General features: G+C 34.5%; 1 pseudogene; it reads left to right on the forward strand.

Annotated features, from left to right (window-relative positions):
• Nucleotides 1-7,278: 7,278 nt before the first annotated feature.
• Nucleotides 7,279-10,292, forward strand: LOC139995160 (protein RRP5 homolog; annotated as a pseudogene).
• Nucleotides 10,293-10,805: the final 513 nt, after the last annotated feature.

Raw genomic sequence — 10,805 nt, forward strand, 5'->3', positions numbered from 1 at the left:
CTTCCAGATTTTTCTCCAACACGCAATTTGGCGAGTAGATAACTACAATTCTATAAAACTAACTAAAATAACTTTAAACCACGAGAAATACCAAAAATCTCCAATGAAACGGCTCAACCACGGTGGAACCCACTACGAGCAGACTCTATCTCTGTCAACAAACAAGACCATAAGGTGGCAAACCTCTTCCCAAAGTTGCGAGTGGACATCGAACACTGCGCCTGGGGATATACCGAACCGTATAACAACATGGCGTATCAAGAACCAAATTTCGCAAGTCGCCATTTTGTCTGGAACTTTGATTAAACTACTGTGAATTAATAACCGTGAATAATTGTGATTAAAATAACCCCACTTTCAAAGTCTGAAACTACATTTATATGCGTTAAACATGATCAACACATTCCAATTATGCCTGAATATAGTGATAACTCAGACAGTATTCGAAGATCACTGTCGATAATATGATGATATCACCGAATCAAACATGTACAACTTTATGCGCTTAGCACCGTAGTGATAGCAACTAAAAAAGCGGCAAGCAAATAACATGAAAAGTAAATAAAATTAGTCACACTCAACAATGCAACTTATCTCTCGACTCTATCTCAGCTGGCCGCAATGTGATTACGGAGGGAGCTATCATCCCAATATGGAGTCAACTGATGAATATCGTACATGGCACTCTCGTCCGTCGCAGGCGCAGCGATCTCGAAATCGAGCTCTGAGGAGCAGGTCACTATCATAAAATGACGCCGAATACCAGTTACCGTAAGCGTCACCTCTACTCGCGTCGATCAAGTGCCTTACAAGCGTAATTACAAAATGGTTATACAAATCGCAATCTTCCACCTCATCAAGGCTCCAGCAACAACAAGGCATCTGTCATCCCATGGATTCTTACTAACATTAACAGTCTTACACGCTCGTCAACAGCTCAAACGTCAACATTAGCCATTCAATTTATTACCTGCACTTTAACTGGCAAATACCATAGGCCCATGTACAACCGTTAATTAAATTGATTCAATATTATTCAATTTAATTAATTAATTTTAATTTAAGGAACGGCACTGCAGACCTATCAATAAATAACTACCAGGCATATCATCCTGGTAAGGTGAGCCAATGTTTATATATAACTATTTTACTCTTCATTATAAATTCTCAAATCATACTACTATATCTTAGATTAACTGCTTACACTTTAATCAAAATGATACTGTTATAACTTTGCTTTAATTTTACTACGTTCTTCTATAAATTTAATCAAACATTAAATTTATTTAACTTTTGGGGACTGCATGCCTAGCCCTGTCACTGATAAAGAAATTTATCCTCCTTCCCCTTAATAAAGTAAGACTGATTATATAAATAACTATTTCTTTTATTCATAATTCTCAAATCCTCCTAATGTGTTTTCGATTTTAACCATTACCGTTCCGTTATACTTAAGCTCCAATGACTACCACTTTATTTTGATATTTATTATGTTTTCTAACTCATTTTAATCATTATATTATAAAAAACCTAACTCCAACCTAATCCCATCAATACCAATGATTCATCCACTTTCCCTTTGACAGAGTAATACTGCTAAACAAAATTACTATTTCGCTTTAATTCCCAATTTCTAGTCCTACATATGCATATCATTACATAACCCAACCACGACAACAGCTATTTTTATAATAAATATTATAAATTTAACTTTTATAAAAACCATATCTATTATATTTTACTATTATATCTTCCTGCTTGATATTGGATGTCTATGAGCCATTGTTGGTTCAATCATAAATATTTCTATTGTTGTTTTTAATACTAGATACACCAATTTTGACCGATAAGCCATTTTATTTTAATTCGGTTTATTCTGTTTTTTATTTGTTAGTTTACCTCCTTTGTTTCCAACTTTACCTCTTTCGTTCTATGCTAAATTCATTTCGAATAACCTTAATCTTAATTTAGTTATAATTAACTTCCTGTGTATTTGTATTATGTAGCGATATATACTATCTACCATATACCACGGTTAATTTAATTCATTTTATTACTTAATTAGGATGAATTAGTCGATGATTATTTACATCTAACTTTCTGGTCCTCCATACTATTGGCAAACTAATCTATTAGAGTAAGTACCAAATTAATTTACTAATTTCTACATAGTGATCAATTAATTATGATCTCATTAATCTTACTATACCTTACTATACTTTAACTACAGCTTCTTTCTACAACTATCAATTTATTATCTTTATTATATTTATTATATTTATTTTATTTTATTTTATTTTTATTGTAAGCCCGGACCACCAATCCCACTTAATACTATCAAAATCGCATTTTACATGGCCATTGCCCAAATTGACCTTTATTTAACAATGAACTACGATTATTTAAACTCTAAACATCGGCACTTAATACAAGAATATTCAAACTGTATACATAATTAATATTTAATATTAAATTAGATATTCATTTTAATTACACGTTGACTTTATTATCTACCCTATCTTTCTGTCTATGACCTACGTCTACCTTAACATGTGACTCGTAGTTATTCATTCGTTATAGTTGCCGAACCGTAATTGCACTTTATTTCAATTCCTATTCTATTCAAATTTTAATTTCTATTTCCTTTAATTTAACCAGTACATTAACTTAATATTCATTTAGCTCACTTTAACTTGAATTAAAATCCACTAAACGCTGACTCACTCAATAACATTAATCGTTATATCGATTTTAGCTCCGCTACGCCTTCCAATTTAGCTTGCGACTTCTCGCATCCGTTAAACCTTCTCATCTTATTCAAGTCAACAATAAACTAAAATCACTGTCCGTACCCATCACAACCTAATTCTTTTACTGGATCCTATCCATTCTCTTAGATACTCCAATATTCCGCTACTTATTTAACCCCAAATGGGAATTATCCATCACTATCTAGCTCGTTAAAAATTGGTATTTCTCGTGTTTCCTTTAAACTAACTCCACCCACGTTATGACACATCTACTACTGTTACAATTAGCCTTATGCTCACGAGCGGGAGCTCGCTGCAAACACATCCGCACGCAATGGTGTCTCGAGTCGAACTCCAGTTTTACTACTAATTAAACTCGGTTTGTCTGATTTCTAAGATTTTATGTGTTTTAGATAATACGTCGATCTGCACATTGTTCGTGAGGATAATGATATAATGATTTTCAGTCTTTAAAGATACGAAGGTCAATTCTTCCAACTTGAATACAGCAATTGGGCAAGTTTTGACTGTCTGTTGGTTACTAATTAATTCGATTCTATATTCAGGTGAATTGCTTCTATTCTGACTTGGTTGAGTTCCCTTACAAATGTGGATGATTGCCGTTCGTTTATATTTGTTTAAGTAATGGCTATCGACAAACGTGTATTGTTCTAAGTTGGTTAGTATTAGATCAATTTCTACCAAGGTGCGATAAATACAGAGTTTTGCTTGAAAGGTATCGGATGAATTTGTGTTATTGAAAATTGAAAGTTTTGAACTAAAGGTTCGATATGGTTACTCATAAAGTTTTGTTTCGCTATTTGGTCGAGTGTTTTTAAGAATTGTTTAGGTTCTATAATTTGTGGGTTTATTATTCCTTGTTTTCCTGATATGATAGGGCTAACAATTTCGTGGATGTTAATATAGAGCTCCGATATGGTAGATTCAATCTGGATTAGTAAAGAGATCAGTATTTCGTTTTTGTCGTTACGGTTTTCAATCTTGCGTTGGTAAGGTTTTTGAGTTGATTCGTCTTAGTATCATCTAGTACGTGTTTGATGTGCGATATGGTTACTAAGAATCGTTTTTATTTTGTTGTTGGAGTCAAACAATGTATCAATATTTTCGTTAATGAATTCTAAATCTTTTTCGAGGAGAGTTCCGAATAGAGTTTTAGATACTGAGCCTATGACGTTGAGCAGTCCGCGTTTGCTTCTATAGTGTAATAACAATTTTAAGTTGATGCGTTAGGTTTTGGAGATTTCTATACTTGATTTTTAGATTGTTTATTTCTAATATATAAGCGCAAGGTGGTTTACATTAATGATTTATTGGCTCAATTACATGTTGTAATCTATTGGTTTGATCGATTGGATCATTAAGGTTCACTATAAGAGTGATACCTACTTGTTCATTATACAGATAGTAATCGTCGATATGTTCTAAGAAAACGTTAGCATAATTTAGTTAATCTTACTATTAGATCGCTTTGAATGTATTCGAGAGTTAAAATTATCCATGTTATGGTCGCCTCCATGAAAAATAAGGTTTCAATCTGTTACCGTGTATTCTTTGCGTTTAACCATTGGAATATTCAATAAGATAAGTGGGTGGACTGGATGAGAGGATTGCTGCCGGTCCTAGCTATTCGTAGTCTAGTTTGTTGGTTTTGCGATCGTTATGTATCCATACTTTATCTTTTACTTGGAATATCGTTTGCGTTTTGATAATTTTTCGAATCTGATCTCCCTGATATCGCTTTTTGTTTAATTCGTAATTTTACTTTGACTATATAGGCGTTATATCGATTTTTCCAGAGCTTAAATAATTGTTCTTTAGTTAGGGTGAGGGTGTTTGATGTTGAGGATGGCGTATTAGCTTGTCGTCCAAATGTCAGTTCGAAAGGGGTATGTCCGGTCGTTTCGTATACTGAAGTATTATATCCCATACATATTAGTTTTAGGTTTTCGTCCCAATCGTTTCGTCGGTCGATTTTAAAATCTTTCACGGTCTGAATCTTTTTGGGATTGAAATTTACTCCTTCTTTTGTTACTACTTGTCTTAGATATTCTAACTCTGGTTTCAAAAATTCGCATTTGTCCGGTTGTATTTTTAATCCTAAATTTTGTAGTCGGTCTAGTATAATAGCTAGATTTCGGTTATGCTCTTAGATGGTGCTTCTGAATATTATGATGTCTAGGTATACGAAACAGTTACTTCCTACTAATCCCCGTAGCGCAGTATCCATCATGCGTTGGAACGTTGGCCGTACGTTTTTGAGTCCGAAGGGAATACGATTATAGTTTTTTTTTTTTTTTTTTATTTAATTTTTACTTTACAATTTGTCCAGCTGGACATTTGGTTAATTTTTCTAACTTAATTGCTAAATAACACGTGGATGGCTACTCCCCGCGGGATACCGTCTTCAAGTTTGACTATTTTATTTCTTTATTGAGGTCAGTGGAGTGTTTTCTTTTTAGTCTTCTTTCTATGAGAGTCTTGTTCGCTTCAGCAGCCAGCTGGTTTGGATGTGTCGCCGTTCTTTCCTTGTATTTTTCGACGTACCTCCCGATTTCTTCGTTGACCGTTGGTATTTATAAGTCTTTCCGTATATCCTCGTCTCTGACATACCATGGGGCGTTGACTGTTGTTCTGAGTATCTTCGATTGTAGCGACTATAGTTTATTTATGTGGCTCATTGCTGTTGAATAAATATATACTCATTCTGATGTAGTACTAAAGAAGTTGATTACTAACAACAATACTTCGCAAAACGCTTTTACAAACTACGAAAAATTACGTTGATCGCACAATTTCCTTAGTTGGAGATTGTTCACTCGGCTTAGATTCTGGAAAATTCAGGATTAACGCGAAACAAGAATCATTTCTATGAAAAGTCGTAAGACAGCAATAGCATATTTTCGACTTTTTACACAAAGAATTACGTATGTACTTACCTTAATATATCAAGGACTTTTTTGTTACAAGAATGGATGAGCTACATGCACATTTATCTTCTATATCTATCTTATATATTTTATATACATGCTTATACGCATACATATAGATATACATGCTCTATTACGTTACGATAAGCCCAATTGTTAGGTTAAAAATAAGTAAAAAATGTGTAGAATTCGTTTTTCTTAGATCGTATGTAATATCAATTGTCGTAGAATATCGAGACTCTGTGTAAGTAATACACATTTTGAGTGGATCCGTTAACTTTCCCACGATCAATCTGTTAAGTTACGAGACGAGAAATTTTTAACTTACAATAAAAATGTATGAGCTTACCTTCGTTTATCTTCCGACGTATACGATTTTTCAAAGATTTGTAGCGGCACTAGGCCGCAGAGAACAATTATCTCTCCAACGGTTCTTCGGTACATAGTAAAGCATCGCTGGAACACTGTTTACAAAAGACCGACGAAACACATACACGATAAAGCGTAGATGCTGACAGTGTCGGGAAACTTCAATAGGTCTAATGGTCCATCGATATCCCTTTCGTTCTTCGGTCAAATAATCGGAAGAAGGCTTATATAATAATAATAGCAGATGATTGCGAATACGTGCGTAGTAGGGATATTGAAAGATGACAAAGCGGAGAAAAGCTTATCACTGGAGGTCTAGGGTACATTGACCACACAGGATCTATTGACCAAGTGCTCCCTTGAAATTCCTACTGTAGCGGCTCATAGCCACGAAGAAAGTTTCGACGACTGCGACGTTCGAGGCCAGGACGTAGTCAAAGAATAAACCCCGACGCAAGGCCTTCGAAAAAGAAAACCGTTTTCCTACCCCAAAAGAAAACTTTCTCTTTCAGGGACCTTGGCACCCTGTATAACGGGAAACGAGGAAACGCTCGACATTGAAGTTAAATGTTACGTCTTATTAAATTCCAAAGAATCCGATAGTATACCTCTCTGCATCATAAAATCTGCATTTAAAAAGAGGTATTGTGTGAGAGAGAAATCGGGTGTATCACAAAAAAAAAAAAAAAAAAAAAAATAAATCAAAGGTTATTGAAATCGGATAAAACGTCCACTTTGTAAATAATTACCAGTTTTTCTTTTTGAAAAATAAATCTTTTTTACTTAATTATCCAATCTTATTCGAAAGAAAGTTATTTTTAATAGTTTTTATCGCCGCTCTGATCGTGCTTATAGCTTCTATTGTAGACAGAACGTAAACATACTTTTAACCTCGGTTATCTTCGTTTTCTTATATCTCGTTTCTCTTGCTTTTTCTTTCTCCTTTCCTCTCTAGTGTCAGAGCGGCGATGTATATAGGCGTTATACTCTCTATATTATACTGCTTATACTGCTGGTTTTGTGTAATAAAATTTACATAGACTATCATATCGGAAATATTATTTACTTTATCATTATCATTTTACTTATGAAACGTTTGAATTACGTGAAACAATTTGTAGCGACACTCGACAATAAACTTTCCAACGGTTTCTGTTCCTTGCTATACAAAGCAGGCTCTATCCCTCAGACAAGATGATTACATACCTTCAACTAGCTTAAAAACCCGCCATAAATTTTAGGATTTCTGTAGTCAAGGTCCTTCAAACCGATCAAATATCTTTTAGTTTTAACATTCCTTAATTTATTATCTACTCCGGAAAAATACGGGAAATCTGCTTTTCTAACGTATCATGTTTCCCGCTAGCAACTTTCTCTCGACGGCGGTTACCATCCCTCCTCACTCACCGACCTGGTAGATCAACCAATTAATAGCGACGTCCATTTCCCTCACTTTCCTAACGAAAACTTTCTCTAACGAATCCGATCCTCTCGTACTCTTAGCCACACCCGGTTTTCCTCCGCAGGGCCATCAACACAGTCAGTTCCTCTACGTTCCTTGAGCAGTCGTTATATTAGATTGTATCGTGCACTCTGCTCAATCGCTATCTTAACTCATCGTCTATCAGTCGAGTTTAACCGAGAATTGCGAATCGTCGAGTGTAATCGCGAGTCCTACGTAAAGCGTCGAAAGTGAGAATAAAAAAAGAACAGAATATGCTACTCACCGAAAAAATAAAAATTGAAAAGTTACAGAAAGTACGAAAGATGAAAAACAAAGGGAAACGAAACGGAGAAAAACCAGAGAAAGGTTTAGGAAAGGAATATTTGAAGAGAATGTGTGTTGAACAAACAGGAGAAGAACAGATAAAACTGGAAGATGCGAATTACGATAATAATAAGGATTACGAGCAAAAGCCAAGGATATCTCCGTGTGGATTTTTCTGGTATGGCAACCCTAATTTATCTCTCGATCTGGATAAATCCAGCGATAGTGAAGATGAAGCAGAGGAAAAAGCAAAATTTAGAAATAAGAAATTAGGTGCCACTGATCGTCGCGACCAAGAAAGGCAAGAAGGAAGGCACAATTCGCCATCGAGAAGAAGCACTAACCAATACCCAGTTATCGAATTCCGTGGATCAGTTCGACAGATTAGTTTTAGCTAGTCCAGACAATTCAATAGTATGGTTACAGTATATGGCATACCATTTACAGGCAACAGAAATAGAGAAAGCAAGAGCAGTTGCGAGAAGAGCGGTGAAAACAATTAACTTTAGAGAGGAGAATGAAATATTAAATGTTTGGAATGCGTGGTTGAATTTAGAGTCTGAATTTGGGATTCCTAAAACATTGAATAATGTTTTTCAAGAGGCAGTGAGGTCTAACGACTCACGAAAAATATACAGCCACATGTTGACTGTTCCTGTCGAGGCTGGCAGGCAAATGGGACTGGAAAAAACAATATCTACCTTGATTGCGAATTTTAAAGATATTCCTAAGACATGGTTTAATTGTGGAGAAGCTTTGATAAAAATGGGTTTGAAGGACAAATCAAGGCATATTATGCAGAGAGCATTGCAATCTTTGCCAGCATCTGAACGTATGTACATAACAGAAATAAAATGTCATAAAGAATAAAATACTAATATAATATGAATTTTACAGATGTAAATCTAATGGCACGGTTTGCGATTATGGAGAACAAATTTGGGATAAAGAGAGAGCACAAACTTTGAACAAATTCTAAGTTCTTATCCAAAACGGCTGGATATATTGTTATATTGACTCCCTAGTGAAATCTAATGATATTGATATAGTAAGGTAAAAATATTTTTTCAACTATATTTTGTCATTTTAATTTCATAGGGAATTTACCTTATAATAATTTGTATTTACAGGAAAGTTCTAGAGAGAGCAGTTGTTTAGACATTACCGCCTAGAAAGATGAAGATCCTCTTTAGAAAGTTCATCAATTTTGAAGAACAGCATGGTACTCAGGAAGACGTGACTCGTGTTCAACAAATGGTTGTAGAATATGTAGAGAAGCAGTGTACAAAATGTTCAAAAATAATAAAACATTTTGACACGTATTTCATTACATGTGGGCAAAACCTTAATTGCACAATACCTGACAAAGTTCTGTTATGTAAAGATTTCTACCCGTATGCAAAATACTATTAATATTGATAAATATGAAAAAAGTAATAATAAATTGACATATTTATAATTTCTCTGATCTCGAGTACGTCCTTTTTATTGATTATTCTATAATGACAAAATCAGGAATATGTTTAATCAAAAATTTTTTAGTACGTTTGGGACGCAACTGCTCCACTGTACAGCAGTAGTTTTAGCTGACCGATCGTTACAACCACGTCCGCGCTATTTACTTCTTCAGGTCTTGGCGACATTTGAATTGTGCCTGAAATTGTACATGTTGGTTTTGTAGGTACTCAGCTAGATACCCTTGTCCAAGAATTCTTTGTTTTTTGTACGTCCCGTTCGTGCTTATTATGTTTTGCGTGTATCTTCTTAAACGCCTTTGTTGAGGTAATACATGCTGCTTTCTGAAGACAGTAAGTACTGTAGATTTATATTGTTTCGACTCGAGATTTCTACCTGATTCATTTATATGACCAGACGAAGAGGAACCAAATTTTGTTCCCAACACTGCAGAACGATTATCATATGCAATAATATCTGAAGGATTAGTGGTATTAGGATGTATTTCTGAAGTGACAAACTATGATTTGCTGATATCTTTGCCAGGCGGCTTAGTAGGTCGTGCCCAAATTACAGATATCAGTGAATGTTACACAAATTTGTTGCAAAATTTTGTCAAATCACAGGATTCTGAGACAAACGAATTTAAGTCCCTTCCTGAGTTATATACCTATGGAGATTACGTCGTATGTTATGTAAAAGCTATACAATCGCAAGAGATATTGCAAATTGCGATATCTCTTGAGCCCAGTCTGATAAATCAAAGTTTAGATGTTGCTTATTTAGATATTGGCTCAAAAATAGTATGTACTATTAGTAGTATAGAAGATCATGGTTATCTGGTAGATACAGGTTTAATAAACGTAAGAGCGTTTATTCCTGCTAAGGAAAGTGGCAGTGAAAAATGTTTGTGTAAGTAAATTTAAATAATATATACATTTATGAAAAAAACTAACGATTATTACTAAGAAGTCTTATGTAGTTTCAGGTAAACAGCTTCTATGCTATGTTAAAGAAGTTAAAAATAATGAGAATACATCGACGATTACATTAACTTTGAAGCGGAAGCTTGTTAAGACTATTTGTGAAACAGAAATTAAATCATTGGACAGCATGATGCCAGGCACAAAATTTGATCTTTCTATAAAGAAAGTGTTGTCTAATGGCTTATGTGTTTCATTAAATGAAAACAATATAGGATTCATAAATCAAATATATTTAGACGAGCCCTTATCTAAATATTCAAATAGTCTGACAATTACTGGAACATTATTATATATTTTGCCGACCATCAAATTTGCATACTTTAGCTCGACGATAGATAAATCTAGAGACAATACTATTAAGCCTGGAGATGTTGTAGAAGGAGCTACTGCTCTATTCAGAGAATCTCGTGGAATAGTACTACAATTAACTAAGAATGGAATACGGGGATTCGTTTCCTTGAAAAGAACAGGTGTTGAATATAATAAAATCATTGAAAAATTTGCACCTGGTACCACACATAAATGCAGA

The sequence above is a fragment of the Bombus fervidus genome, chromosome 15 (genome assembly GCF_041682495.2).
Source record: "Bombus fervidus isolate BK054 chromosome 15, iyBomFerv1, whole genome shotgun sequence".
In the NCBI taxonomy this organism is placed as follows: domain Eukaryota; kingdom Metazoa; phylum Arthropoda; class Insecta; order Hymenoptera; family Apidae; genus Bombus; species Bombus fervidus.